The 7881-nt window shown below is 39.7% G+C and overlaps 1 pseudogene; it reads right to left on the reverse strand.

Moving 5' to 3' along the window:
- Positions 1-459: 459 nt before the first annotated feature.
- LOC114084377 (E3 ubiquitin-protein ligase Mdm2-like) lies at positions 460-5391 on the reverse strand (annotated as a pseudogene).
- Between the last annotated feature and the right edge of the window lie 2490 nt (positions 5392-7881).

The following is a 7881-nucleotide window of genomic DNA, read 5'->3' on the forward strand; positions in this document are numbered from 1 at the left end:
TCAGTTACTGGGATTACAGGTGTGGATCACCACATCCAGCACAGAGTATCTCAAATATAAATATTATGTTTCTATACATATTTTTCTCCTTACATGAAAAGTACTAAGTAAGTTACACTTAAATGCCTTATGTTAAAAAAAAAGAAAATTAGGTACTTCTCACTTAAGACAGTTGAAATTATTTAAAATGAGGGGTGAGGGTAAAAAATGAGCTATATATTCAATGTAAATTGTATTAAAGCCCAAATATAAAATATAAACAGAAGGGAAACTTTCCTAGAAGGGAATACATATTACCTACTTTCCTGCCAAGGTAGGTAAATTACATTACAAAAAAATCTAGAGGAAGACAGTTTGAATTTCTTTCCCTTATAAATGTCAGTAAAAATAAAATCCATAGGGTCAAAATATTTAGGGTTATAACTAGAAATATATAATCCTATTTTTATGACAAGGCAGCTAGTTGAAATAAGTTAACACAATCATTTGAGTTGGTTGTCTGCATACTGGACAGGACTTATTCCTTTTCTTTAGCTTCTTTGCACATGTGAAGCATGACATAAGGTATCCTATTTACCATAAACATTTTTAGATCAACCTTGGCAAATCACACAAGGTTCAATGACATTAAGGAGGAAACTAGTTTCCGCACCCTCTTCTTTGTCTTGTGTTTCTTCCTTCTCAAACTCTTTGACATCTTCTTGACTGATAACTAATGCTATTTGAAGTTGATAGCTGAGAATAGGCCTCACTTTCTTGTGACTGGGAGGCTTGTGTGATCTTATCATTTTCCTTAATACACAATTCTTTGGAATCATTTGCTGTAGTTTTTTTTTTTTTTAACTCCAGCACATCCAAGCCCTCTTCTGCCTGTGTTGAGCTTTCTAGTTTGGCTTTCTCAGAAATTTCCCCTTTATCTTTCCTTTTATCTTCAGGAAGCCAGTTCTCATGAAGGGTCCAACATCGATTGCATTGTGGTGGAAAGGGAGGATTCATTTCATTGCATGAAGTACACTTCCAATAGTCAGCTAAGGAAATTTCAGGATCTTCTTCAAATGAATCTGTATCACTTTCCCCTGCCTGATACACAGTAACTCAATACACCTCATCATCTTCATCTGAGAGTTCTTGCCTTTTTCACTAAGGCTATAATCCTCTGAATCAAGAGATTCAACTTCAAGTTCTACACTAAATTGATCTGAAACTGAGTCCTGATTCAACCAATCATGGGAATGTTCACTCACACCATCTTCAATATTCAGATTTGATGGAATCACTGTTGATTCACTGCTACTGCTTCCTTCACAGCATATTTCCCTTATTACACACAGAGCCAGGCTTTCATCAGAGGAACGGGAAACACTATCAGATTTGTGGTGCTTTTGTCATTCACCAGATAATTCATAAGAATTTTCTTCTGTCTCACTAATTGCTCTCCTTTTAGATGAGGTAGATGGTCTAGAAACCAAACAGGAAGATGAAGGCTTCTCTTCCTGTAGTTCTAGCATAAGGCCTTTCTGATCACTCCCACCTTCGAGGTGACACCTGTTCTCACTCGCTAATGTGCTGGCGTCTGATGGTTCTCTTTCATAGTGTAAGTGTTTTTGTTGTTTTGTGCACCAACAGACTTTAACAACTTCAAAAGCAATGGCTTTGGTCAAACCAGGGTCTCTTGTTCCTGGAATCTGTGAGGTGCTCACAGCACCATCAGTAGAAACAGATATGCTGGTGTTGCGCAATGGCCTGGATCAGTACAGGAAATGTGCCACATATCTGTGACCACGGTGTCTATCTTCAATCAGGAAAAGGAATGGTTTAAATGGCCTCAGCTGTAGACAGTCAGGACTTAGCTCCTTCATCAACAGTCTCAGTCTGGGAACATGTCCCAACTTGACCAGCCTGCTAAACACTCCAGGCTTTTTGCTTGGAGGTGGGGGGGGCATGAAGGGTCCTTCAAGGTGCCCCAGTTTCCTTCACCCGGAGCGCTTGGGCCTCGGCAACCATCCCACTGGCGGCCCAGACCACTGGGCGCTTGAATGCACTAAGCCCCACGAGAAAGGTAGTGCCTGGCGGGGGGGGGGGGGGGGGGAAGCGACAGGAACTCGGCTAGAGGGGTAGGGCTGCCCCTCGAGTTAGGTTTCTGGCTCAATTTTCTCCCCAGAACACAGGGCCGCAGAGGCCAGTGCAGAAGCCAAGCTCTGCAGTGTGCCCCCAAAGTGTTTTTTTGTTCCTAAGGAAAACATGGCACAGATTTACTTGAATTCAAGTTTCTTTTGTTCATAGCTTTGAGGATGTGTAAAAAGAGAAGTAAATATTTCTAAGTTTTGCCAACATCTATTTTTTTTAAAAGGAAAATCTATCATGATGTTTCTTTTGGCTTTAGAGAAACATACTTGGTTCTGTAAGCAGCAAATGTAACAAGTCCCATATAAAATGCATTCAGAACTCAAGTTGAGATGCATCAGAATTGTCCCCTCAAAATTCTCTAAATTTCCATCTTGTTTCTATACAAGGTATCTTCTGCAATTTTTATATTTTGAAAATTTTCTCATCTATAATACCAACTCCCAAGGAAGCCATAGTGGTTTTTTTTCTGAAAATATTCTCAAAAGAAGCTTCTAGAGATAAAAATAAAAAATACTTTTTTGATGTTATATAAGGGAGTCAGCAGCACTGTTATCAATTTATGGCTTAAGGTCCTTCAAGAGTCCCCTAAGAGGCACAGGGTCAAACAGGTAGACAGGATCACAAACACTCTGAGAGAGTGTGGCATGAGGGAGAAGAGCTCTGAAGAATCTAGGTATCAGGGAACACAGTAGGAACATATTTAATTAATGTGGTCAAAGAAGTAGAGGCATAGGCCGTGAAGATAGAAGGCTCATCAACACAGTCCAAGAGCAAATCTCTTATTTTTCATATGTGGAAACTGAGTCAAAAGAGACATTATGTTTATTTGTCCTTAGGTCACCCAGTGAGTCAGCATTTCCACGCTACATCACTCCTTCTCCTCAGGTAATGCCTATCTAGCATCTTAGAGAATTACAGCAAATGGGTTTCTCTTCACTAGCGAGAAGCAGCAGAAAGTCTTTATAGAATACTTTCCAGCAGGGAATGATATTTTTTCATATACATATCTATGTACTTTTTTAGACAAATCTATGAACTACAGGGGAAAAAAAGAAATAACCAAGGTACTTCAATGACTAATGCTATTATAAAATGACAAAATATACAGAAAACTTTCAGACATGAGTAAAACAAAAGTCAACAACAAGTTGTAGTTTCCCCTCACTGTCTTAAGTATGATTTTAGGTAGTACAAAGTGTTACCTCGATTCTTACTTTAGAATTTCTCATGAGTACATGAGAAGTCCAAATTAACTAGTTCCACAAATATACACTAAGAACCCCCATTCCTTTCATTTTCCAAGGTGTAGGAGCTTTGAAGTGGATTTCAGTGCAAAAAACTTTCCTATAATTTTTATTTGCTTGTAATTGTCATTATTTTCAGTTTCATCTACTTTTTCTAGAATAACAAGGAACATTGATTAGCCATAAGAATTAAGATGATCAAATATATCACACTGTGAATTAATGCTTTAAAACAGCATTGTATAAATAATATCTCAATCTAAAGAACATTCAACAAACAAGCAAAGCCACAGGATTAAGCTGCATTGAAAATCTAACATTTTATAGGTCCTATTTGCAACCATCCTTCCCCAAATATTTTAATTGTGTACAGTGAGTGATTTTTTTTACCCATTAACACTTGTCTGACAGAACTAATCTCAAAAAAGATAGCAAGCTATATTTTCTAAAAATTAGTTTCAATTGCTAAATTTCCTAACTCTGTTATCAGCCTTCAATTATTTAGATGATCAGATGATTAATTTCAAAAGCATGCTCCTAGCTTCCTGGGAAACTATTGAAGTTCTAGACAAAAGTGGGAAAGGACCTCTCTTAGGAAAATAAAGAAGTGTTGCATATAACTATGTAAATACGCAGGGAAAAGCCCTAAGAATCCATGTTTTCAAAATATATTTCATGACAATATTTTGCTGCTAACAAGCAAATGAATTCGCTCAAAAGTAGACAGCAAACAAAATAAATTTGAAACCAAATAGATTGGATTCTTTTTCTCCTCTTTTGAACTCCCACACACTGAACATGTTCTCACTGTATCATGAGTTTTGATCATTTTCCATTGATTGGGCACTTGACATATTAAGAACCTTATTGGATATAGTGAGAGCTCATTCATGCACAGTACCTGAATAAATCAGGTTGAGGGGCAGTGACCCAGTAAGAACAGCCTCTGTTCAATTCCTGGAGGCAAATCAGGAATTAAAGAAGACTTTAGAGAAGCTAAGATTCAGAAAGTGACCAGAGAGGTTGTGTGAGGTCACTATTTCTCAAACATCAGCAGACATCTGTATCACCTGCAGGATCTTTGTAACAGTGTGGAGTTTGAGGTTCCACCCCCAGAATTTCCGATCGAGCCTGGGGGAGATTCCTACTAGACACTGGGGTCCGGGGACCACTCTGGAGAACTGTGGTGTTGGGAGATGGCTTTCTCGCTTTCTGGCCATCTTTACATCGTCCTCAAAGTATTCCTCATCTCCGTCCAAGCCATGATTGAACCTGTCTCCACACGGATTCCTCCTGGTGGCCCATCTCTCAGGGCAAGGAAGAGCCCTTCTTCAGGACCTTGGAGGCTTTACAGCAGCAAAGAATTTGCCACTCTGTCCCGTCCGGCAGGACACATCAACGTGGGCAGCGAACCTAGATGGGGAGGAATGAAGGGACAAGAGACACGAAAGGTGACAGCAAGACAAAAGTTCTGATCAAGCTGCAAACTTTTATTGTTCACACAGGGGTATTTATATGCTGGGGATGGGGAAGCTCTCTAATCAACAACTGCTGGATGTGGGTGGTAAAACTGCCAGGTGCAAGATGTCTGATGATCCTGATAACCGCAGGATGTTCCAGGGAGATAGGTGGCTGCAGGATGCCTCCCAGGCAGGATGTCTCCCAGGGGGCTGTCAGGCTAATCTTTGAAGGAGAATTTCCTTCTAGTCCCTGACATCTCCCCCTTTCTTATATAAAATATTTGACCATACTTTACCGGCCATGTTTTTAGGGGGTGATAGAGGCTCTGTTCCTCTAGAAGGCCTTAGAATATCTCCTGATCCGAGCCAGCGTCTTCACTAGGAGATTTCGTGGTGGCCTTGGCATGTTTTTGGAGGAGACGGTTTTGAGGGAGAAGCATGCCAACCGCCATGCACCAGAGCGTGTCACTCAGAGGTCTTGGGTTTTGGGATCCGTGGATCCATCCTCCTGCAGTCCTTCCTGCACCCTCCGTCATTATGGCCTAACATCCTCACTCCATGGGTGCGTCCTCCCCCAAGCGGAGGGGCCCATGGAGGAGCGAACCCTTATGGCAAGGGCAGAAGATGGTTGGTCAGAGCTGTTACTTATACTTTTATATAAGAAAGAGAGATCTGTGGGGATGTAAACTTTAAGAAATAAGCCTGAAAGAAGGGTAGAACATCCTTTTAAATGTTGGCAGCGCGGTCTTCCATCTCCAAACTGTGATAGTGGACCTGTATGGGCTTAGAGGCCAAAATATTAATCTGTTCTTTAATAAATTGTACCAGCCTGTTTATAATGCAGGGTCCTATGGACACCATTAAAAGTAAACCCAACAAAGGGCCTAATAGTGGAAGAAGGTAGGGTAAAAATCCATTAAGCCCAGTCCAGAGGGGATTTTCAAATAGTTCCCTTCTTCTCTTTTCTAGATCTTCTTGAAGCTGCTTAATTTTAGTCCATACTATGCCTGATTTATTGGCATAAAAGCAGCATCTTTCCCCTAAGGCCAAGCAAATACCTCCCTGGTTAGCTGTCAGCAAATCTAAGCCTCATCTGTTTTGAAGGACCACTTCTGCCAGGTTGTCTATTTGGTCCTGTAAATCTTTAATAGTTCCTGATAGAGTTTGTACATCATCTATAAGTTGTTGAGATAGGCGACGGTAAGAGTGTATAGCCGTGCCTAAGCCAGCTGTACCTGTGCCCACAGCAGCTGTTATTCCAAGGCTGGCAAGGAGTGGTAAGGCCTGTATTGCCCGCCTGTGTCTTTTGACTAAGGTGTCTAGGCTAGGAATGGGTAGAGGTTCATCTCCTGGGACAATAGTTATATCAGGGAGTAATAAGGCAAGAACACAGCCACCGGTCCAATTCGCTGGAAGCCTGGGGAAGGCTGAGTTTCCTCCACACATAAAAACTGTGCCATTGGGGGGACAAAGAGATGGGGTGGGTGAGGAATAATTTTTTACTGTTGAGCAATTTCCAAAGGAAGTAACTCCAACATCAATATCATAGGTATTATTCTGCATCGCGCCTAAAAGACATGATGTAAAAGTGCCTATAGGCTGTACTTTAAAAGGAAATCCAGGTTGGCATGTATTATCATTGTCTATGATAGAATTAATAGGAACTGCCATAGGCATGATTGCCCCTGTTGTCATGCAAAGCCAGCAATCACCAGCAAGGGTGGGGTTGGAATTATTAAGCAAGGAGAAGGTAGTTTCCAAAATATCTAATGTATTGGTATCTAAATCTGGGAGCTGGGATTTAGGCAGCATTAAGGGATGATATGTGAGCTCAGGGATCTGAGGTTTCAAAAGTTTGATTATCTGAAGATGCTTGACAGCATCTTGGTCCTCCACCATCAGAGACCCCTGTAGGGGCCTTAATGGGCCAGCAGGAGGGTTTACCAACAGTGCCTTGGCACCCAGCTGACTGTAACTTGGTATATATGCCTTCTCCTCCCCGGTCAAAGAGGAGGGGGGTATAATGAATAGTGGTCCCCTCTGCTGCATGAGTTTTAGTTAGGGTGGCTTGTTCTCCCTGCTTGTTAACACAAATTGAGGCTGACGCATAACAAGAAACATGCATCGCCTGGGTATGCATATAAGTTGCAGAACAATTTTGGAGAGCTTTGAGAGATATCAATGAAAATATAGTTAAAATCCTTAGATATTTTGTAGACATAATTATAATTATTTATCATCTTATGAGTTTGAACAGTAACTTTGAGAATTATAAACTACTTGAAGATTGTATTTTCACTTAAAAGCAAATTTATAGTAAACACATTTATCTCAAATATCTGTAACTGAAAAGGCAGAGTATCTGATAAATGTAAATATAAAACATAAATTATGGGTTTTCTGTTGAAGAAAAACAATTAGGCAAATATATATTAACTAATCAATTAGGCATGTGCTAATTATTTTATAGATTAACAAATATAGGTTATCTAAATATCTTAAAAATATATATATTAAGAATAAGAACATAACTTATAATTGTATTAATTTTATGTAACCACGTGGTCTTAAAATATTTGGATCCATTTTAATTTATTTTTAACTAGGAGTGCACTCTTCTATGTGACGTCACTTGATGTAACTGAAATAAAATCCTTGTTGAGTATACATATTTATTTTTTATAGTTAGGAATGAGAATAAGGATTTTTTGGTCATCACAGGAACATTGCCGGCTTTGTTCCTGTGGCGAGCAAATGCATCCTCATAACCTCCAAAATTAAAAGTAAAATATAAAGAAGCATGTTTGATATCTCTCATCAATAGAACATTATTTAGTAACACAACTATAGAGAAAAGTCAGGTTATTTAACTCAGAACTAACTTAAATTTAGGGCTGCAACATAGAAAGCTGTGGAATTAAATTTTGTCTGAAAAAGATATCTTTCGTTAGCATTTACAGGTAGGCATTCTTAAAAATACAGGCTCTGAACAGCTCCGGTAGAAATCTGAAACACAGTAGTACAGATTAGTGGCTGGAAGGCGGGACTAG

Source organism: Marmota flaviventris, chromosome 13 (genome assembly GCF_047511675.1).
Source record: "Marmota flaviventris isolate mMarFla1 chromosome 13, mMarFla1.hap1, whole genome shotgun sequence".
In the NCBI taxonomy this organism is placed as follows: domain Eukaryota; kingdom Metazoa; phylum Chordata; class Mammalia; order Rodentia; family Sciuridae; genus Marmota; species Marmota flaviventris.